The 24,808-nt window shown below is 39.6% G+C and overlaps 1 protein-coding gene across 12 annotated transcripts in view; it reads right to left on the reverse strand.

Moving 5' to 3' along the window:
• BAZ2B (bromodomain adjacent to zinc finger domain 2B) overlaps nt 1–24,808 on the reverse strand; it is a 173,908-nt gene that overhangs the window by 96,939 nt on the left and 52,161 nt on the right. Inside the window, exon 1 of one of the 12 annotated variants that reach the window (XM_075511366.1) lies at nt 11,399–11,563. The exons of the other annotated variants lie outside the window; for them this stretch is intronic. The gene's annotated coding sequence lies outside the window, so the exon portion shown is untranslated. Of the gene's footprint in view, nt 1–11,398; nt 11,564–24,808 lie in introns of those variants that run through there. 12 annotated transcript variants of the gene reach the window in all.

A 24,808-nucleotide genomic window follows, 5' to 3' on the forward strand; every position in this document is an offset into this window, starting at 1 on the left:
CCAGCCGCCAACTGGAGTAAACTCCATTCACCACCACTCTTTGGGCCCGGCCGTCCAGCCAGTTCTTTACCCAGTGAAGAGTACACCCATCCAAGCCATGAGCAGCCAGTTTCTCCAGGAGAATGCTGTGGGAAACCGTGTCAAAGGCTTTACTGAAGTCTAGATAGACAACATCCACAGCCTTTCCCTCATCCACTAGGCGGGTCACCTTGTCATAGAAGGAGATCAGGTTGGTCAAGCAGGACCTGCCTTTCCTGAACCCATGCTGGCTGGGCTTGATCCCTTGGTTATTCTCTACATGCCGTGTGATAGCACTCAGGATGATCTGCTCCATCAGCTTCCCCGGCACCGAGGTCAGGCTGACAGGCCTGTAGTTCCCCGGGTCCTCCTTCCGGCCCTTCTTGAAGATGGGCGTCACATTCGCTAATCTCCAGTCAGCAGGGACCTCCCCAGTCAGCCAGGACTGCTGGTAAATGATGGAAAGGGGCTTGGTGAGCTCTTCTGCCAGCTCCTTCAGTACTCTCGGGTGGATCTCATCAGGCCCCATAGACTTGTGAGTGTCTAAGTGGTGCAGCAGGTCACTCACCATTTCCCCCTGGATTATGGGGGCTCCATTCTGGTCCCCGTCCCTATCTTCCAACTCCAGGGGCTGGGTACCCATAGAGCATTCGGCCCTGCTATTAAAGACTGAGGCAAAGAAGGCATTAAGTACCTCAGCCTTTTCCTCATCCTTGGTCACTGTGTTCCCTCCCCCGTCTACTAGGGGCTGGAGATTCTCCTTAGCTCTCCTTTTGCTGCTAATGTATTTGAAGAAGTGTTTTTTGTTGTCTTTTACAGCAGCAGCCAGACTGAGCTCTAGCTCAGCTTTGGCCCTTCTAATTTTCTCCCTGCACAACCTCGCTACACCTTTGTAGTCCTCCTGAGCTGCCCGCCCCTTCTTCCAGAGGTCATAGACTCTCCTCTTTCTCCTCAGTTCGAGCCAGAGCTCTCTAGTCAGCCAGGCCGGTCTTCTTCCCTGCCGGCTCGTCTTTCGGCACCTGGGGACAGCCCGCTCTTGTGCCTTTAGGACTTCCTCCTTAAAGAATGTCCAGCCTTCCTGGACCCCTTTGCCCATAAGGGCCGCCTCCCAGGGGACTCTCTCGACCAGTCTCTTAAACAGGCCGATGTCCGCCCTCCGGAAGTCTAAGGTGGCAGTTTTGCCGACCCCCCTCGCCGCTTCTCCACGTATCAAAAACTCTATCATTTCATGATCGCTCTGCCCAAGACAGCCTCCAACCATCACATGGCTCACAAGTCCTTCTCTGTTGGTGAACAAGAGGTCCAGCGGGGCACCTTCCCTCGTTGGCTCGCTCACCAGCTGCGTCAGGAAGTTATCTGCCACACGCTCCAGGAACCTCCTGGACTGTTTCCTCTCTGCTGTATTGTATTTCCAGCAGACATCTGGCAGGTTGAAGTCCCCCACAAGAACAAGGGCTAGCGATCGTGAGGCTTCACCCAGCTGCTTATAGAATAGTTCATCTGTCTCCTCATCCTGGTTGGGTGGTCTGTAACAGACTCCCACCACAATATCTGCCTTGTTGGCCTTCCCCCTGATTCTTACCCATAAACACTCCACCCTATCGTCACCATCATTGAGCTCTAAACTATCCAGACACTCCCTGACGTATAGGGCTACCCCACCACCTCTCCTGCCTCGCCTATCCCTCCTGAAGAGTTTATAGCCATCCATCGCCGCACTCCAGTTGTGCGAGTCACCCCACCACGTTTCCGTGATGGCCACCATATCATAGTTTTCCTGATGTACAATGGCTTCCAACTCCTCCTGCTTGTTACCCATGCTGCGTGCATTGGTGTAGAGGCACTTCAGCTGGGCTGTCACCCGTGCCTCCTTCATAGAAGAACACCCCTTGCGTGCTTTGAGGCGTTTCACTGGTGTTTCCCTCTTGGCTCCTGTTGCCTCAGTATCCCCTGGCTCAACTCCGCTCGACTTTGGCTGTGCCCCAGTGTACCCCGCACATCTCGAGGACTCAGGCAGAGTGTCCTCGCTGGCACCCGCTCCCTCTAACCATGGCACGTCGCCCCTCAGCTTCTCTCAGGCAAGCCTGATATTATCCCCCTCCCGCTTCGAGTCTAGTTTAAAGCTCTGTCAATGAGCCCTGCAAGTTCCTGAGCAAAGATTCTCTTTCCCCTTTGAGAAAGATGAATCCCATCAGATGCCAGCAAACCCGGTGCGGCGTAGGCCATCCCGTTGTCAAAAAAACCAAATCCGTGGCGATGACACCAGCCACGGAGCCATGCATTAATAGATTGGGCATCTCTGTTCCTTCTGGTGTCACTGCCCACCACTGGAAGGAGAGAGGAGAAAATAACCTGTGCTCCTGAGTTTCTTACTAGCCGTCCTAAGGCCCTCAAGTCTCTTTTGATCACCCTAGGACTTCGTGTTGCAGCCTCATCACCCCCCACATGGAAGAGCAGTAGGGGGTAATAGTCCGAGGGCCGTACCAGACTAGGGAGTACCCTTGTGACATCCTTCACGCGGGCCCCAGGGAGGCAACAGACTTCCCTAAGAGGAGGGTCCGTCCGGCATATCGGACTCTAAGCACTTCACATAAAACTTTCTAGAGAAAAAAAGCCACCACAATAAAACTTTTTTTAGTAAATCAACAGCAAGATTGGCTTGTGTTTCATAGGTATTATACCAACTACAAAGACATTTCTATCCACAAATAACGGTAATATATTACTGTCTGTTACACTGTTCAAGGCAGACAGTACATTCCTGCATTATGCTCTAAAGGCTTTATAGCCCTCCCCTTTCTAATACCAGGCCAGATTCAATCAGTGGTATAACAACTCACTGTTTATTGCAACAGAATCCATAGCAGTGAAAATATTTATAAAAATCACAAATATATCACATCACAGTTCCACAAATGTTTGTTTTAATAGTCTTTACCCACATAAGGTGACTTACTAAAAGCCACTTAAAAGCAGATCCAAGTCTTAAGTTTGGCATAACTGAGTCAGGACTGGCCTGGCAAAAATGGAAACAGAGAAGGGAATCAGTTGCCATTCTACTATTTGGTAACATGCAATGGCCATTTTAAATAGACTCAGGATAAAATATGACATTTAAAACAAACAAACAAACAAACAAGCATCTGTTTTGACTCCATCTGACAAGATAAACTGATCATTAAATGATACATGCGAATTAAGCTGCAACTCAAAATCTTATTTTCTCCTATTTTACAAGTAATTGTGCTATTTTTAGTTAGAAATAAACCTCAGTTCAAATACTTCTGCATTCACACATTTCATGATCTTCACGATTATGGTAAAGAAAGAATACTTACGAATGACAAGAGGGCATTATAATTCAGTTGCTTTACATTCCACAGAGGGAGGAGGGGCACACAGGTCAGGTTAAATTTTAATCCTCCACAATCCTCACTTCTGGATAAACCTCAGAATATGTGCCTGAAAGCTGCATAATGCTGGGCAAGAAATACAATCTATTCAATTTGTACCACAAAAAGTGAATGGCCATACTAAGTACCCATCAGGCAACACAGCACTGCAAGAAGTCACTTAATGTTGAAGCGACACGAGTCTACCTGAAACAAACATTTCAAACCCAGAATATCAACACTAAGTGTCCTGTTTAAATAAATAAATAAAGGGAAATCTATCTGTTTTATTTGTTATCCTGTATGAGGTTATCAACTTTATACATGTATATTTAGCAGCCACCACTTTTATTTTGAATAAGCACCCCTTCACCTTCTGTTATTTTCACTTCTGTGTGGGGTTAGGACAGGAAAAGCTGACACCACCACCCTCAAAACACAAAAATAGATTAGTGGAGACAGCCTCTTACACAGATGTAAACACTTTCAATCAGGAACGGTCACCCTGCAAAAGCAGCTTGCAAGTACAATTAATCTGCAGAAGCCACTCCTTGCGGCACAGCAAATTTCAATCAGGTGACAAGAAAAGGACCCCATCATATAATTTACTTTTGCCAACGGAAAAGCTGTGCAATTCATCCAACTCAAGAAGATGAGCACTCATGCTTTAGATATCGGGATGACAATGGTCCAGTGCAATTCTGTGGAGATGGGAAGGCTCACGGAGACATAGCTCATGGAGTGGAGATGACGGCACTATATGTCTGTATTCCAACACTTCTAAGCAGATTCTGAACAGCAAGTAAGTATTGGCACTACCTAAAATTGATGCGGAGCCTGGACTCTGTCATGGCTGCAGAGGCTGAAATAATAGTATCTGAAGAACATTCAAATGGAAGGATTCTCTGGCATCAGTTTGGTAAGTGCCCAAAACAGGTAATTCCGCCAGATTCTGTCATCAAACTGAAACAAATGTTTCATCATTTCAGAACTGACGTTCCACAAACCTTTCTGTTCCAAGAAAAAAAAAAATTAATCACTCCAATATTTTATACTGACTTGGGATGATTATCCGTTTTTAAGGATTATATTTTTGTGCATGACAGTTCAGCTTAAACACATTAAAAACATGTTTCCAGTTTCTTTGTAAAAAGTCAATCTTTCATTCCCCACATAACTATTTTTTTCATATCCCGATTCTGAGACTTTGATACTTGGTTCATCTGCACTAGATTCTAGTACTACTACATCTTGTTCTACAGAAGCAAGACTGATGGCATTTTATACTATTGCTTAAGTTTGCGAGGGCACTGAGCAAACTGTACCTATAACTACCTCTATAATCTTTAAATTCATAAAGTCTTATTCAATCTTGGTGTACTGATACTCAATACAATATTTTTTAAATACATAGCAAAAATTCTTTCTTAGAGTAGCTCTGAAATAGCTAACAGGAACCCACATTAGAAATTCTTTGCCAATAGTAGTTTGAAAGTCAGTAAGCGTTGAAGGAGCACAGAAAATAAATTACAAGTGAGCAATTTCACTAGCATGCTTTTTACAGAAATTACTATTTCTGTATAGTAATTTCTCTATCAAACAAAATTTCTCTATCAAACAAAAACTCCATTTCTAAGGACAGCTGCAAAAATAATCAGAATATTAAGATGAAGAAGAATAAAGATTATTTGTAGTATTTTGGGTATTCAAAAGCTCATTTTTTATTCCCTTTTTTTCCTATGTATTCAAAAATAAGGTGTTAAACTTTCTGTTTCCTCTTAATTTTGAGCTACACAACAGATTTGTGCCCAATTTATCCAGTCATTTGATAATCAGGTAATTTTTATCACTGAGCTAAAAAGACAATGCATTGCTGCTTTCTCGGCAAAACTTTGTCAATATGCCTGTCTCATTGCAGCTTACAATCAAGAAAACTCTGAATTAAATCCATAAATATATGTGTAATAAGGCTTCCTATATAAAATCTCAAGAAAGTAACTCAGATGGAGGCCTTACAATGCATTCCTTGTCACGGTAGCATAATTTATGTTTAAGGACTCAGAAGAATTACATTTTGCTCTACAGTCTTACAAACCTAATTGTGTGCTAGGGCTCCCGGTACTATGAACATCAGGCCCCTACTTTCCAAACATTATTAAGAGAAACAGGACTAGTCAGTAATGCGTTATCTGGCCACTCCCTAGTCTAGCATTCTGTGACAGAGTAAGCACCATCACCTACTTTTGTGGTTATCTGTATCCTGTTCTCCTATTCGCCTCTCTAAGTTAAACAACTGGACTTTTTCAGGTTCTTTTCCTAAGAATCACTGTTATCTTCCTGCTCATATCTAAAACTTTATGTTATATCTGAAACAAGTATTCCTGCATATAATTTACCCAGTAATATAGTCCATATTGTTTTGCTTACCAGTTATTATGCATCTGAATTTACTTGCTGATGTCTATCAAGCTAATCTTTTCATTCAACTATGCACTACTTATGCACAAAATACCTAGATATTTCACAGAGGTGAAGAAATGCAGTTAGAACTCATGAAACTATGATTGCACATTTATATTATTACCCTTTTCCTCACCTACCAAGAAGGGACAAAGAATAGTGTCATTTTAGAAATTAAGGTACCAGAATGACCAGTGAAGTGCAGCAGCACAGTCTCTTTTTGATACACTTCTTGAGCAGGTCTTTAAAGCAGCAAAACTTGAGTGCCAAAATAATACCACTGACACAAAGAATTGCTTTGACTGGACTTTAACAGGAAGGCAGAGGAAAGGAGTGTCTGAACACCCCTGTGGAAGACAAATCCATTAAAATCAGGAGTGCGAAATAAAAGCTGAAATGTTTTATTTATCTGTCTCAAATTCTCACCATCATTGCTTTAAAGACATCAGATATTCTAATAGTAAAAGACAGATATCCTACACTGGCAACTCTAGGTGAGAAAGTTCCTGGGCCTCCCATGACTAAACACTTGAGACTTGCTGCTAAGAACCACATTAATTGGTCTTTTTGTACTTCAACTGCGTAAACAGCTAACCGAACTCCTCTGTCACTGTTTTCCCTCCAAGTATCCAATAAAATCATGGTCCGGTAAGAATAAAGAGAAGACTATTGCCTTGCAGGAAATGCCTTGTCTTGTTTCATTAACACCAGAGGCTCCCGAGGTGTTCATTTTCCATAGGATACGGCAGGCCAGCTGTGAAAAAGCAGCTCAGTTGTTTGAATGGCAAAAGCACCAAAAACTTTTTCCCCAGCGAAGCAAGCCAGTTTAACAGGGTCATACACTAGATTAAGATGTGTACCTTTTACTGAACTAACGCTATTTTAAAGTCTGTGATCCAGCCAATTTTTGCCACTACCTCCTTTTCTAACCTGCCTGAAATTTCTGGATCATTCAGGTGCTAGAAAGCTCTACCTATGTGAAGAACTGGATTTGGCTTTTCCAACTCCTCTCTGTAGACACACCATCCAGAATCACTTGGAGGTATAGGTGTCCATGGACTCAATTACAGGTGCCGTAACAATGATCTGTGCGTAAAGGACAGAATCAACCGAAAACAGAGAGTGCCAGAAAGTTTACATAGAGTCCTTTCACTGAAGCACCTGTGACACTAACGTCCTGAAATTGCCTTCATCTCCAATACTTACATAGCTAAATAGATGCCTAACAAAAAAGTTTATCTTCTCTCTACATCCTACATCCTGATTTTTCCTCAGAGATAAATATTTTCCCTTCAGTGAAGCAAGCCTACTTTCTTCTGTGAGAACCAGGTGAGAAATGCTCTTTCCACCCAAGTCCCTATTCATTAAGTTAAATGAGAATCAGTATCATACATGTAAGTGACCTAGTCGGTCACGGGATAATTCTGGCAAGTTTTTTTCAAGACTGATGACACAAGAGTGTCCTGCAGTCAACATTTTTTAGCTTGGTAAATACCACCATTGAGAATAATAAGAGGGAAAGAGCATAATTAACTTCTAACTATTACCACTTAACAGTAGCTTACACACCAGGGTTTTAGGACAGCACTTTCTAATCTTTTTAATGTTAATATCTAGATATGTGCCACTTAGTAACATATCTACCTCCTGATTTTGTTCTCCTTATCTTTCTCTACAAGGAAGGAAGAAAAGGAGAAAATAACAGTTTGAAAATGGAAATTATATTTCAGTTGAGCATAAACAAGAATGTTACCCATAGTTATATATTCTAAGTAACCGTAAAAGGAACACTAATTACAAAATAATCTCTTTTAAAATGAAATTGAAAACAGGTGAAAGTCACATACGTGATGTGGCTCCATAAACCATATTACAGCTTTCTGACCTTGCCTATGACAGTGAAGCAAACGAGGCAGCTGAGAGAGGCAGAGCAATTGTTGCAGCAGTTAAGCAGGTTGCTTCTTCAGGGAATTTGGGGGGGGGAAATTTCTTCAGGAGTCACCTTTTAGGAACTTCTGGTGGCCTGCTGCTGACAGCGATGGCTGGTACCAGGAGCCTTTTGCTTCTGTCAGCTGTAACTGTCTGCTGCTGTTTTCTGAATGGGGAGTGCCTGTACCTGTTGCCTACAACTGAGGGAGTGCCAATCACCTGCTCAGCCAGCACCAGAGAGACAGCTACAGAAAAAGGCAGGTCGCAGCACAGCTCACAGGGGAGCAAGCAAAGGGGCCCAGAAGCCCTGCGGACAACTGTGCGAGGACTGCCGTCATGTGCCATAGGGGCTGAGCAACTGCCCCTAGTACATCAGGGAGCTCAACCCATGAAAACCTCTCCTGGATTTGCTCGACTCTGTATCAATATGTTTGATTTACCAAGATGAAGCAAACCTGAACAAGCAATGATAGTTGCTTGCACTTGTCATATAAACAGTTGGGAAAGATTACTAGTAGCTATTTTGTATCTGACTTTAAGATAAACAGCTTGGAAAAAAAAAAGGAAAAAAAAAGATTCCAACATTTTGTTCTGTTTTATTTCATCTGGCAATATTCACACAGCAGAATAGCAGCTGTCCAAGGACTAGGACGTTAAAGCAACCGCTCTTCTTTCAGCAAAGCACTTTTAATTAAACCTGATTATCTTAGCAGAATAAGCTATTTTTAAATAAACACAGAATTGACTCACTGAAGTCTTTACACGTAATTCTAAATGTTATTGACACTTGACTGAAACATAAGTGGTTTTTTTTTTAAACGCAAGGAGAAACAAGTATTTAAGGTACCTAGCTACCCTAAGTGATCTACTGAGCTGAACTAGTGTTCTTTTATTTTTTTAATTCTTATTTTGGTCTCAATGTGTTTATAAAGTTGTGTGCATGGTATACAACAGTCTATTACCTAACAGCCTATTATCTAAACAAAAAGTTTAAATTAATGCCCAGTGAAAATATCCAAATTTGCATTGTTATGCTCAACTGAAAGGATTTCAAATAACAGGTAACTTAAGTGCACCTGAAGTAAGTTTAGATTTCTTGTAATGAGTTCTGAAAGCCTATTGTGAAATGATTACACTGGTATTTTATACATTTATACCTCATAAAAATTCCTGTCCTCATAACTGTAATTAGTATTGTATAAAATGTTTTCCATTGCCAGCTCTATGACTGAAAAAAATGGCACCAAGAAAAAACTTCACCTTTTAGATTAACACTCCAAAAGAGGGGTGGTGGTGCCAGGGGATGGGGGGGCAGACACACACGGGACGACACAGACAGGGACAACCAGTACATTCTCAAATATATTATTTTGATTAAACATGAATGAGAGTCGAGTTTGAAACAAAAAATACTGTCTCTTCTAATATTTTTAGCAGCCCTAGAATTACAAGAAACTTCCAGCTCAGCTATATTTAAATAAATTCTCTTTAACAACTGCATATTAGCACCAAATCAACATGATAAAAACACAGAAAAGCAATCTATGCAGGCTGTTTGGTAAATCAACTTAATAGTTATACTCTGAAATCAACTGTTTATGTATGTAGCCCTCAACATGAACTTTCTTTAGTGTTATGTACTGGTATTTATTATTAAAGAGTCAACAAACAGAATAAAGCAGTGTTGCTTAGCAGCTGGGTATTCTTGACCACTGTATGATTCGTCTACAATTTTCTAATCCATTTCTGTATTGTAAATGAGCATTGTATTTCATGAAAACAGCAGGTCTCAAATAAAACATTATATTGATTGAATAGATACTCAGTGTTCAAGTTATTTGTTAAAAAACAAACTCACCCCATCTTAAGGAAAATCCCCAAAACATACAACCATCTTTCTGTCAAAGTATGTATTTATTTTAAATAAATTCTGCTTAATAGCTCAAGAAATCTTTTCAATCTCAGAATCGGTTTCTTCATCTCCTACCAATAAACATATAGCAGTGCATTTGCACAAGACAGTACTTTCAAGCATTTTAACAATATCTATTAGAACTGCCTCGGAGCAGATACAGAACTAAATGGGAAATACAATGCAAAAGAGAAATACATACTGTGGCCAAGAAGTTCAAAACTGGGACAGCTAAGTTAACACCCCTTTTTTGTGCTTTTCCATAGCGTGACTTTCAATCTGTAAGAAGCATAGTTTCTGCTTTTCTGCTGATTTTTTGTGTACTCAGAAATTTAGTTCCAGTTTAGCCATTGTATTGTACACCTCTTCCCATGGTTCAAAAGCCAGACTTCATCTCCTCAAGCTCAAAATCTAGGCTTAGCTCCAATTACAGGCACCAACAGAGCCTGAGAAAAAACTTACAGAGGAAGAACCCTGCTGAACCTTTGATGGCAAAAGCTGCCACAGGTTTGTCTGGGAATTGGTAAAATTTAACAGTGTTAAAATTCATGCTTGTGCCAAACATGCTGGTTAGTATTTCCATAACTGAACCTTGCCTAGCTTTGCCAAAGAATGATAGAAGACACTAAAAGAAAGGCTAACTTTGTGAAACCTAATGTATCTGCTCTAACATACATATACAAAAACTCTCCAAAAAACTCACTACAAACAAAGTCTTTTGCTCACCTGGTATTATTTTGCTTCATGTTGGAAAAAAAAAGCGCATTAAAAAAAAGCAGGCACGGAAAATGTCAATCCGAACAGTTAAACTGTAAAAGCATAAACCAAGGGAAAGATAATTTTGGGAAGAAATAACTACAAACCCAGGTATCTATTTGTGTGTATGAACTCCACATGAGTCAAAGTAACCAACTCAGAACTAGTTCATGGGCACTCCCCTGTAAATCTTTCAAAGAATAAAAATGCAGAGAAAAGAATTCCTTTATCCTGCAGTCCTAAACTTACAGAGTACCATAATACCTCACGTACTCCAGCGAGTAAGAAGGGGTAAGGACGTTAATCAAACTCCTTCACAATAAATGGTCTAGAGCCTGCATTAGCTGCTACTTTTTTTTTTTTTTTTTTTTTTTTAAGATTTTTCATCCTAACAATTTAAGATACTACTTTACTCCTTAAAAATTGCTAAAACTAAAACAACCAGCATACTCTGATGAGAATGAGTTTTTGGATACCAAGTCAGAGTTCCAGAAAAGCATTCAGGAGAAACAAATCTTTTGAATGTGTACCTATATCAGCCTCAGGCTTTGCAATGGGTCCTAATTTTGTTTTAGAATAGCACCAAACTTCAGTCTCATTATTCTAACATTAATCTTGTTTTACATTTAAACAAAAAGAGAAAAAGCCAGACATCTAAATTGTACATTCAGTTCTCCAATGCCAGCGACGACTAGTTTTAGCCCATATGATAGTGAAGAAGTCTATCAGCCTCTCATGTCATTAAATGAGTTTTGGCACCTTGACTAAAAAAAACCCTTATCATTGAGGAATGCCAGTTCCTCAGTTTTGAACTCTTAAAGCACTTTGTGGTGTCATCTAGCAGGAATACAATGGTTCCCACTAATAATCTGAGGCAGCAAGGCTGAGACACAGGTAAACGGTTTCCACATTTTCATGTTGTTCTACTCACATGGTTCCTTGGAAACCCAGAACCAGTTCTAGAAGAAAGTATGCTGTCCTATGCTAGCCATCGATTTAAGTCAGCTTCATCATTGGCATCCACCCTCGCTTCCAAAGTATCTTTCTTAGGTTATTTGTTCATTGTTTCTTCCAGTTTTAAGGCATTATGATCTTTAAAAAAATTGAGACATTTAAGCAAAACAAAACAAAAACAAATACAACAAAACAGAAAAACACCACCAAAAAAAAAAAAAGTCCACTGAAGTTTATCTAAACAGAGTAACTAGAACGAATAATAATGGGGTTCTCAAGATACAAAGAAATAAAACCAAGCCTCAACAGAAGCCACAAAAGCTACTACCACGTCAGACTATCTTTGCTGACTCCATTCACAATATTATTCTTACAAACCAAGCAGATACAAATCTGACATCTCAATGTTATTTACACACTTGAAGGAAGTGGTGAGATATAAAAAACCTGACAGATTGCATTTTTATTTCCACATACTGGAGAGAAAGAAGATCATAAACCATCCAAATTTCCATCTACAAAAACAAAAGTACGTGTCAGAATACGTATCTGGATTTCAAGCTTCTAACAAAGCCACATGCTAAACATTACATTTTCCTACATTATTAAAGAATACTAGTTAAAATACAGGAGGTCCAGGAGTTAATACAGATTTTAACAGGAGTTAACAGGAGTTAAAATACAGATTTTAGCTGTATCAGGTGTTGTCTTCTTGGCAAAGCTTGGTAATCATTTAAAGATTAACAATGATACACAGTATTCCCATAAACTATTCTTTCAGAATTTAAAGGCACTCTGCAACGGCAAGGTGGTACTTCACGGTCATATTTGATTAACAGATAAAACTGTAGCTCTTTTGCGGGGTGGGGGACAAGGACGCCTAAGCAGCCCGAACTCCTGCCACACAGCATTCACTTCAAGAGGATAGCAACAAGAAGTGCACAGCGATGGCCTACGGCTGCACCCTGGGTTAGGATCTGCCCTTCTCCAGGCAGCAAGAGCAGCTGTACCCCTCGACTGTGGCTGCCTCCCCACTTCCCTCTCCCCGTGGGACACAGAGCTGACATGAACTGAAAGGCAGCCCATGAACTGGTAGCTCCAGCAGCACCCATCAGGGTTGTCCCTCCTGTTTTACAGGAATCCAGTTTTGTCAAGTAAACTAAGCTGAAGCTTTGAGCCAACAACTTCAGCTGTGAGGCACCGAGCTTTGAGTTTAAGAGCCTCTATAGAGACAGAGTACGCAAAAAGATTAAAAATAGCAAGGGGAACATTTTTAAAACACCAGGATTGTAGGAAGTTGGAAAAAACTGACCAGGGGTACAAGAAGCCAGCTAGATAGTGAGGGGGTGCAATCCTGCTGGAAGACAATATACACGTTTTGCTGAGACCCAAATTAGGACATTTCTTCAATGTTGTCAATATTAAGCATTATGGTAACTTATTTAGAACATGAAATTATATAGAATTTTATCTAGTAAGAGGAGAAATTCAGTATTTTGTTTAAAAAGTTAATGGAATTTTGTTTTGTAAGAGGAATTAGTATAGAATAGTAGTCCAGGTCACAGGTCTTTCAAATTAAACAGCCAGTGTTAAGTGGCTTGTAAGGGAGGCAGCATGCGTAAGAAACCTAAGGCTATCCCATGAAACCTTTATTTTGCAGTTAATTCTCTCAACATGACGAGGTCATATTTTCACAGAGAGTGTTGACTGGCACTCATTCCTCAGTAATCCTCAGAATACATGGGTAAGTATTTTGGGGAAAAAACAGTGCAAATCAACAGTTTCCAAATACCAGGTCTTCACGACCACTTGAGAAGATGAGCCCTTTAACAAATTAATGTAGGTTGAATCCCTCCTCTTCTCTTCCTCATGGCGTTTTTCCTGTCTTGTTCCTCTCAGAATAGACCTGTATCTACACGCTCTAGCCACTCTATTGTCCACACCCTTTTCTCTATATATAACAACCCATGTGAACTAATAGGGCAAGCATCTCCAAAAACCTCTTTCTACCCCAAGCTGGAGGACCACTGTCTCTGTTCTTCACATACTTACTTTTCTGTGTGTGAACAAACACAGATTTCTTGTATATGCTGTCTACTTCACAACTTCTTTAATAATGGCTATATAATTTGAAAATACCTATTTCTTTTAACTATCTATTATGAAAATATCTATTTCTTTTAACTTGAATCACAATTTTTCTCCAGATTTCATTTTTGGTGCCAATATCTGTCACCACAGTGGATACTTCCTGTTACTAAATGAAACTGTACATAATTTTATTTCCATAGCAAGACACAATAATAGAAAAAGTAGACATTTTGACGAGCAACAATGATTTTGGTTAGGAATTAACTACAGGGTTTTTTCATACTCCAAAACCCAAAAAACTACAGGATTTTTTCATACTCTTTTTTTGTACTAGCTCACAAAAAAAAAAAAAAAAAAAGGACAAGTCATCTTTGGTACAAAGAGCACAATATTATTTTAATATGAATTTATACTGGAACTGCAAAATTTGACTTAGCACCTTTCTAAACTTTCAGAAATAACCAAGAACATGCATTGGTATTATCTGGTATAGAACTTCAGTAACATTTATCATGGTACGTACAACACTATTGCAAATTCTACGCCATTTATACTAGCATAAGATAAGACCAACCTTAAAAAAAAAAAATCATTGTAGGCCCATTTAACAGAGCAGAGTACGACAAAAAATGAACTGCAACCATCATTTTACAATATGAAATCTGTTAGACTGACACTCTGGAGCAAAACAGAACTGGACCTGTGCACTAAGCAATAGCTGTCACACCCAGCTAGTCCTCATCAGCAAGAGCTGAGAAATTACTTGAAGGAAAAATAATGCATAAACTATAATAAATATAGAAACAGCACAACATTTCCTGCACATATAAGAAAAGCTGACAAAAAACAGTTTTATTTGAAAACTAAGTTTATGTTAGAGATGAAACAGTTCTGCAAGTGGTAAAAATAAGCTATGAAATACCGATACTTCAGAATCTACATGAAGCACATGGATTTTATGTCACTGTACTTGTCCAATGACTATTCATCAGAATTTTTCATAAAGTTAATACTAGTTGTCTAACACCTAAATACTTTAATTTTTTTTTTTTATTTCATGCAAGTCAGATATATTTGCTCATCAGTACTATCAGATAAGCATTACAAAAACGCAGTAGTTGTCTGTCTTAGAATATCGAAAAATTGAAAGTTGCAACTCTATATATTCTTTCTTCAATCTATAAACATTTCAAACTACTAACCTGGGGAAGAGGGAGGGAGGGGAGGGGGAGAGGGAAGGAAGCACAGGAGAAAAGCACTGAACACTTGGCATTACAGAAGAATAGATACAGAACATTAAGAGCTTACTGTGGAGAGTGGTTTAATCAGGAAGTAGCCATTATCCTGTCGCTACAGAGCAATGACAGCACTCCAAAACAACAAGCCGTGGTTTTGGTGTTGTGGGGGTTTTTTTTGGTTGGTTGGTTTGGGGTTTTTTTTTTTTTTTTTTCAGTCAAGAAGGAAGAAAGAACACATGCTATCGTGCCCGAGCTTTACTGAGCCCAAAGGTCGCCAGATGCCTATTGTCAAAAGCTACCTTGAAAATGAAATTCAAGCAAGCATTTACAAAGCTGTATTTGACACAGCATCTAAAAATCTACCACAACCTCCCTCTGTGTTACACACAAAACATGGCTGTCTTATTCAGAGATTAGCAATTATTGTAATGAGATACTGTCGGAGAGGGTCAAATAGTGCTTCCTGCAGTTTACACCTCTTGATTTCCTGGTAAACAAACTGAAAGGCAGGCGGAGCACTCGGATCCCTGGTAAACACCGTGCTCCCCTGACCCAAGCCAACCCAGTAAAGTAGGCACGTGTAATAAAATGCGTATCTGTATTTTAATTACACGGGCAACAAGGTAGCAGAAAACATAAAAGCAACTGAACCATGAAGGAAATTTTTTCCACAATGTTATGTAGTCATCAATGCCACACTTTATTTTCTTTGTTTTCTTTTTTAAGCCGAGCCCAAGCAAAATATTTTATTTTCTTTTAAATGATGCTTATGTACACACACACACACACACACACACACACACCCGCCAGAACAAACTGCTCACAAAGTTGTTTTGGTATGAGAAAGTGCTATGAAATTATAACCTGAATCAACCCTGGAAAAACCTGAAACTGAGAAAAACAAATGCTAATCACCGTGTTCAGAATTTAAGCATCAATGTCCAAAAAAGCACAATTAAAGAAATCTACTAACAATATTCAGAAATTATCAAAATTAACTTACTGAACACAATTTTAAAAGAAAAAAATTCAAATTTTTTCTTTTTGGAACTGCCTAATGCTTTTCCTCCTCAAAAAAATAAATCACATACAGACTAGACACATGGCAGTGATCCAGTGAGAAAAGCTAGTTGTTTCCTACCTATAATCTTCCAAAAAATTAATTTCAACAAGCTCCAGTTTAAAAATGAGATTTTCACAGTGGAACTGAAGAGGACCCTAGGCTACTATGAAAATTAAAAGGAAAAAAAGAAAAAACAACCCCCAAACAAAGAACAACAACCCCCCACAAAAAAATCCTTGACTAACAGAAGAAAAAGCTTGCTACTCCTAAGCAACTAGAATAAAGTACCGGGTCAACTGACAGAAGACAGAATTTCTTTAAGGGATAAATACCGTCAACTTATTACACAACAGGTCAATGCAAGTGAAACTGCTACAGTGCTCTAAAACAACAGCACAAGGGCTTGAACTTTAGCATGCAGTAAGAGAAAAGATTATTTGCATACTAGAGGAAATATGCAAAGGCAGGGGTGGGAAGTGGATCAATCAATTAATTCTCCCTCTCTCGGAAACTCAGCAGCATGAAACAAGACGACCTAGGGAATACACCAAAGTAACGTGCCTGAAGAAACAAATCGAGGACCAGAACAATAAAGTGGTTTCTAATAATGATGTTATAAATACATTGCAGCTATTTTTCACATTAAGCTCAAGAAAGGGGCAAAGGAAAACTATGAGGAAAAAAAATACAGAAAGCAGTACTGGAAAGATCATGAAATATGAAAGGGTGTATTGTATCAGCAAACCCTGCTACTGAAGATGCAGCTCAGCTTGTGCCAATGAAGGAGTTATTCTGCCATCACAATCTCCCAAACAAGGTAAACTATATTAACAAGAGGGATCTCTGCAACCAAAACAATACCCAAAGTAGGACTTTTGCAAGCTGTGCTTGTTATAATTAGTACAGCCACCATTTCCTAATCAAACACTTGTATATAACTCATTCTCTTAAGTAAAACCACATCAAAACTTCAGCATGTCATTCATCTGGTTTTCTATTGTTACTCATCTTACAAAAAAGCAGTCTTGTCAAACAATATATAGTGTTTCTGAAGAAAATAGTAAAAATCCAAACCAGCAAATGAGAAGCCTTCTGCAGAGACAAGGAGTATCAGCAAAACTCTTTGCAGCAGTCTTAGAATAGTTTTAAAAAGCAATCTACGTTGTATTTAATCAGCGTAAGTTTGGCACTGGTATCACTGCAAGCAAGCTCTCACAGCAAGATTTAGGAGATCATGATCTAAAGTCTCAATCTGGGAATTATTCTTAATTCCCGAAATCTGCACACTAAAATACAGCCACAGTGAATTTGAGTCTTACATGACTGAGGGAGAATCATGTACAATTGTTCTACATGTTAAAATACTAGCTCATAAATTATGATTTTTCTAAAATTATTTCAATCCAAATTGCTCATAATGTAAAAAATATTTACTTTGGAACAGCTGTTTTGCATTGAGATAGCAATGAAGGAGAGAGAAACAAAAATATGGCATTGGAAAACAGCCAAATAGAAGGTCCAAACTTACTTTCTGAACTCCAGGTTGAATCAGACCCTAGCCCATTAACTGTCTGTGCAAGATATTAAAAGCAAGGATTTGTTTTCTACCAGTGCAACCATTAGAGAAGCTAACCATGCTGAACTACAACCCACTACTTCCATGTTAGTCAGCAAGACTATCAGGGATGTCACAGAGAGACTACCAAGCCTCGTACAATCCACTGACTATTATCTGCTGCTGCTCTTTGATGTGGGAACCAGTGATACAGCCAGAAGCAGTTTTGAGGAGCATCAAGAAGGATTACAGAGCCCTGGGAGCAGCAGTAAGGGACTCTGGAGCACAGGTAGTTTTTTCATCAATCCTCCCAGTCAAAGGGAAGGGGTTTGAAAGGGTCAAATCTGGTGAATCAGCAAACGGTTACAGGACTGGTGCCACAGCCAGAGGTTCAGCTACTTAAGACCACGGGACTCGCTTTGAGAAACCTGGCCTATTAGGGGATGACGGGGTCCATCTGTCAGAGAAGGGGAAGAGCAACTTCGGTCATAGGCTTGCCAAGCTGGTGAAGAGGGCTTTAAACTAAAGTTGCCAGGGGAGGCGAACCTCAATTCGTCCCACTCCTACCAGTTTGATGCCAGTGCCAGCAATAGATGCCCAGAGCCTGGAGAAGGACCACAGATCAGCCGGAGAGCACCTGAAGAGCAGCACAAAGGAATTCCAGCCACTCCAGCCAGTAAGTCAGCTTCATTAGGGGCCCAACTTAAATGGCTCTATGCAAATGCGCGTAGCACGGGTGAAAAAAAACCAAGGAGTTAGACATGTGCGCATGCCTGCAGGGCTATGATCTCACTGGCATCATGGAGACATGTTGGGATATGGGATAGCTCCTATGACTGGAGCGTAGGAATGTAAGGATACAGACTCTTTAAGGACGGGCAGGGGAGAAAAGGAGGGGGTGTTGCCCTTTCTGTCAGTGACCAGCTGGAGTGCATGGAGGCTCTGCCTGGGCATGGGTGAGTAGCCCACCCGAGAGCTTATGGGTCAGGATTAAAGGGAGGGCAGGGACAGGTGACGTTACTGTGGGGGTCTGCTATAGGCCACCCGACCAGGAAGGCTGAGTGGATGAGGCCCTCTATAGACAGATAGGAGCAGCCCCACATTCACAAGCCCTGGTCCTCATGGGGGACCTCAACCACCCCGATATCTGTTGGAGGGACAACACAGCAGGGCATAAGCAATCCGGAAGGTTCCTGGAATGCGTTAATTATAACTTCCTTCTCCAAGTGACAGAGGAGCCAATGAGGAGAGGTGCTATGCTGGACCTTGTTCTCCCCAACAAGGAGGGGCTGGTGGGGAACGTGAAGCTCAAGGGCAGCCTTGGCTGCAGTGACCACGAAATGGTGGAGTTCAAAATCCTTAGAGCACAGAAGAGGGTACGCAGCAAGCTCAATACCCTGGACTTCAGGAGAGCAGACTTTGGCCTCTTCAGGGATCTGCTTGGTAGAGTACCATGTGATAAAGCCCTGGAGGGAAGAGGGGCCCAAGAAAGCTGGTTAATATTCAAGGATCACCTCCTCCAAGGTCAGGAACGATGCATCCCAACAAAGAGGAAGTCAGACAAAAACACCAGGAGGCCTGCAAGGATGAACAAGGAGCTCCTGGACAAACTCAAACACAAAAAGGAAGCCTACAGTGGGTGAAAGCAAGGACAGGTAGCCTGGGAGGAATACAGAGAAATTGTCCGAGCAGCCAGGGATCAGATTAGGAAAGCTAAAGCCCTGATAGAATTAAATCTGGCCAGGGACATCAAGGGCAACAAGAAAAGCTTCTCTAGGTACATTGGTGATAAAAGGAAGATTAGGGAAAATATGGGCCTTCTCCAGAATGAAATGGGAGACCTGGTTACCCAGGATGTGGAGGTGATTCTCCCCCTCTACTTTGCTCTGGTGAGACCCCACCTGGAGCACTGTGTTCCGTTCTGGGGCCCCCCAACAGAAGGACGTGGACCTGTTGGAGCCAGTCCAGAGGAGGCCACGAAGATGTTCAGAGGGCTGGAGCACCTCTCCTATGAAGACAGGCTGAAAGAGTTGGGGTGGTTCAGCCTGGAGAAGAGAAGGCTCCAGGGAGACCTTATAGCAGCCTTCCAGTACCTGCAGGGGGCCTGCACGAAAGCTGGAGAGGGACCTTTTGCAAGGGCATGTAGTGATAGGACAAGGGGTAATGGCTTTGAACTGAAAGAGGGCAGATTTAGACTAGATATAAGGAAGAAAGTCTTCACTCTGAGGGTGGCGAGGCACCGGAACAGGTTGCCCAGAGAAGTTGTGGATGCTCCAGCCCTGGAAGTGTTCAAGGCCAGGCTGGATGGGGCTTTGAGCAATCTGGTCTAGTGGAAGGTGTCCCTGCCCATGGCAGGGGGGTTGGAACTGGATGATCTCTAAAGATCCCTTCCAACCCAAACCACTCTATGATTCTAAGAGAATCATGATTCAGCAATTGATGTTCTCAGACTGAAATTCTACAGGTTACTAAAATACTGGTGTCCAACACCTCAGCTCCATGAAGAAAACTACGTTTATAAAACAGGCCTAATAGGATACTGAAATAAATCACTACTCCAGCTATGTCTTAAATACGCATCAGCACCTGCTCTCATAAAATGGCACAGTGTCAACCTGAGGAGCCTAAATCAACAGTTACTGCCTTTCCGGGAGATTTTTTTTTTAAAAGATGACTAACAGTTTCTATATAGCAAATTCTAACTATAAATATGGGTATTTGAATATGGGTCTAGCTATGAATATGGGTATTGAAAAATAAATTAAATAAAAATTAAAAATATTTTAAAAACAATACATGCAGTAACAGTGAGTAAAATCTCTAAGTGTTCTTTTATTGAGATTTCAAACATTGCCCAGGGGAATTAAATCTATGGTCATAAAGAAAAAAGTAAAATTTTCACAATTTCTTATTTTTTTTTTAAACATCAACAGCTTCTTACAGAGCCTTGTGTGCTATGATTCCTGCCAAAGAAATTTCAAAAAGTTAAGAATCATACCACTACAGTGTAAGAATCATCTGAACTCTGTATCAAAAAACCAAGCATCAACCCCAAAAGAGAGATGAGCCTATGTAGAACTATCATTTAGATAGCTCTATTAAAAAAAAAAGTTTTGATTTAAAACTTCCATTTACCCTGTGATAAAGAAATATAAAAGCAGTTAAGCCATGAATGTTGCTTACGCTCACCTGAGAAGAACAGGTAATCTCTATACAACCGCTGCTGAATGCCAACAAAGCCAGAGATCTATATTTTGCATCATACCTTGGTGCAAATACCAAAATTGCTGCAAGAAATACAGATTACTTCACAGCATAAACACTTGCTTAAAATAGTAAACATTTATGAATATAAACACAATACCTAAATCCAGCATCATCTGTGATTACAACCTGCAGAAATGGTTTTGGAGAGTATGAAAACCCTGCAGTCATCTCTGTACTGCATTAAATCAATACATTTATTTCTAAAAGTTTCACATGCAGTATTAGTCTACCTTTTGCTTCTAGCAATTTTAGCTGGAATCCTTTCATACTAGCTGCATGGACAAATGGGGGGGGGGGGGGGGGGGACAAAAGGGACAATTCATTACCTACAGAAATCATTTCCTGGGGTGGGACACCAGAAGTTCTAAATCATCTTTACTCAAGAAAAATTAACAAGTTAATAAATGCAACCTCCAACCAAACTACGGGGGAGGGGGGGGGCACGGGCGCGATGAAAGGGACGGACAAACACACCAAACAACCAACTCTCCACTCAGCCTGTGCCAAAAGTCTCAACCACCTTTTACTCCTGAGAGCTCTTCACACAATGGCGTACCAAACCAAGTCCTATTTGTGTCCCTATAAATTAGATTCTGACAACATTCACAAGCCTCAATATCATTTTTTCCCCACATATGCTACTGCACAGAGACCATTCTTGGGTACCACTGTTACACAGCGTAACACCTGATGTTGGTCTCCACATTTGAAAACATTAAGATGCAGCAAGAGACAGATTATCTCATTTCAATTAGTTTCTTGCCACCAAAAAAACCTAGACCTTTACAACCCATCAGCTGATGCTAAGTAATCTGCATCCTTATACTGATTATAGCCCTACCAAAGCAAAGGGAAAGAAGCTCCCTTTCCCAAGAGAAAAAGAGAGGCAGCAATCTTCTCTTTGTTCTAGCTCCTCCATATTTTGGTCGCATATATTGGTCATATTGCTCATGATATAGCTTCATTTTAAAGGCCCTTTGGTCCTCACTAAATTATTTACCAAACGCACGGACACTTCATCTATCAATCTGATCCTTAAAATAGTACCTTGGAATTGGAATAAACACAGTAGCTACTACAGAACTATCACTCAGAAAGAGCCAGCCATATTCTACTATCATGAAACACGTCTCTAAGAAAACCCTAAGAAGAACAGCATTGTTTCAAGGTATGTAAAAGTCACTCAAATGAAAACCCAGAAAACTAGTTTATTCTCTACATTACTCTGCCCAAAAGCATTATTCATACTGGCTCATTACCTAGAGCTAATCACAAAACTATTCAAAATCCCAAATTATCATTTATTTAGTAGCATTTCATATATTTGCTACTAGATTTTGACCCCACAAAGTTTATATATGGAGTAAATTCTGAGAGAGCACAGAAAAATACCTGAATTAAATTATTTCAGTGCATTTTAATTTTCCTGCATCAAAGCCTTCTTGTATGTTCCTTCTCATTTTGAATAGTGTTTATCAAAATGTCTTAATGTTACAGAAGCAGTAGTTTTAACTAGCAACATGGAAACAAAAAAACCTAAAGCACACCAGTATCTTAAGGAACCCATTGTCCTATGTACCAACACATGTCATTTCATAATAAAGTTGATGTATCTTACAATAAACAGTTTTTAAATATTTTTCAGTATATTCTATTAAAACATAAAGAGCGATTAGAGTTTGATGAGATTTGAGACTGAGATGATGTTTGTTTCAATGTTCTATATATGTTACCATCAGCCATTTAAAAAAGCATTACAGAGACCAATATTCTTATAGCTAAATTTTTTTTTTTTGACATGGTAAATTCAGTATTAGCTGTTATTTAGTCAAACTGAAGGTTTTGGGGAAAAGATCACATAGGTAGCAAACATGGCAAAGAAATGCACAGAGAAGGAGGGTTAAACTGCTGTTTTCCATAAAAATACCCCTTCATTTACCATTTTTTTTGAAAATTGAAATATAAAATTATTTTGAAAATATAAATGTTTTTCAGAAGTTTTAAAAGGTTAGAACAACTATAAATATATATTCTTTATCTATCATCATAATATACACAAACACACTCTCACAGACCCTCCGAGAATACAATATTCATTTTGCTGCAGAAGAACAGACATTGCATAACAATGAGATTTGCTAATGAAATCAGCCATCAACCTGGAATACATATGTATTAAACCAAGACCTCAGTGTCATTTTCTTTTTGCGTCGTTTGTTCTTTCTCTCATTTTTCCTCGACCTTTCAGTATCTTGTCCTCCTCCTAGTTCCACTGCTTCAAGTACAGTAATATTGCAAAATATTTTGTTAACGCTGTCTGTACAACACTTTTTATTTTACAAAATTTATTTCTCTACTTATTGCTAAATGTAGATTCTAATTGCACGGGTTCTATCAGCATCGTTAACATAGCCTTGAAATAAAAATCAATGGGTGCTAAGAAGACAAAGGAGTTTTATTTCTCTGTAAAACAGCAGGAATATCTAATAAAAAAAATGGGTGTCACTGGGACCAAACTACACTTTCACAGCTAAAGTTGCACACCAATTAATACAAGAATTTAATACAAGAACAACACATTTTTAAAAATCTCCTCTATATTTATCTAATGATTAAACAGGAACAGAATTAAAAGTGTAATTGCTTTGCATGAACATGCAAAATCATCATGAAGCCAAGTAAAACAATCCACCGAGTTCAGTAACAGTATGTATAAGCATGCAGTATACATATCATTGACGCAAAACATTTTTACTGGAAGAGATGAATACTGAATGGAATTATTTATTCTACTACTCAGAGCTGACCATAAAAATTAAAACATTACAAAAGTATTTTAAAGGACATTTTTCTCTCATTATACTACTAGTACCATATTTTGGTTTTGTGGGATATATGCTGCTTTATACTTCATAGATAAAAAGCAACCTATTTACAACCCTAGCTGCAAGAGTATCCAAACTATGTTTTGAATCCACCCCAAAACTATTAAAACTAATAATATAGCCCACTAAATTTTTCCACTGTTCTTATTTTACAGAGTTTTTTAATTGAAATAATACAAATAAGATATTGTTACTATAATGCCACTACAAAGTTAGCATTATTATTGATAAGCTCCAAAGTCATACCAAAAACTAATACACAAGAGTAGAAAATAAATGTTTGCTGGCTTGTTTGGTAGGGTTGGTTTTTTTGTTTGTATGTGGGGTTTGTTTGCTTTTTTTCTCCTTTCTGTTTCAACTAACACTCCAAAACCCTAATTCCACAAAGACAAGCCACCAATTAGTTAGTTACTTTTAGTATACCAAAATTGCATACGGAACTCCTTTGGAACAAATAGAAGTAATTTGTAATTTGTTTTCTCATTTTATCTTGAGGGCATAAGGAAGTCAGTCAGTCATTCTATAGTTACAATGGCCATCACAAGACCAAAGAAAAAGAAGGCACAAGAGACCACTGAAAAATAGAGGAGAAAAATAATGAAATGTCTGAAAATGGACTTAACCACCCCTAGAGCCAGTCATATCAAACTGTCTCTATACAACCCAGGAAGAAAACCATCAAGATACTGGACGTCATGAACCAGCTAAGTAATTGAAAGCATAAAAATTTCCATAAACTCTCTTCATATGTGCTCCAATTCTTCCTTTTTAGGTAAACAAGCACTTATGTCACTGAGAGCTTTGAAACCTGAAAGCATGTAACACATGGCCTTAACTTTTCCTTCCATTTCTCTCACTTTTGAAGATACGCAGCTACATGATATAAACATCCAGGCATACATCATATGAAGCGGTCTTACTCTCATTCGTGCATTACAATGTCCCGATAAAAAGATGTATGAAGACTATTTTCAATCACATGCTATCAAAAATTCTTCTGTTTCAGTTACAAAGCATTTGTCCGTCTGCAAAAAAGCCATCCACGTTACATCTCAAAATGACTGAACAGATAGAGGCACAGTTAATTATAGTGGGCTCACCTGTAAAAGCAAAGACTATACAACCTCCAGGGTTTGAAAGAAAGAGACTCTAATGCAACAACCTTGACCCTTGAAAGTGCTGGGTCATTTTCTTCTGTGATGAACAGTGATTGCTTTCTATAATTCTAACAATTGTCAAGTAGGCTAAAGACTATGGCTGGCAGGTGATAGTTCTGAAATGCCTGCAC

Source organism: Mycteria americana, chromosome 9 (assembly GCF_035582795.1).
Source record: "Mycteria americana isolate JAX WOST 10 ecotype Jacksonville Zoo and Gardens chromosome 9, USCA_MyAme_1.0, whole genome shotgun sequence".
Classification (NCBI taxonomy): Eukaryota; Metazoa; Chordata; class Aves; order Ciconiiformes; family Ciconiidae; genus Mycteria; species Mycteria americana.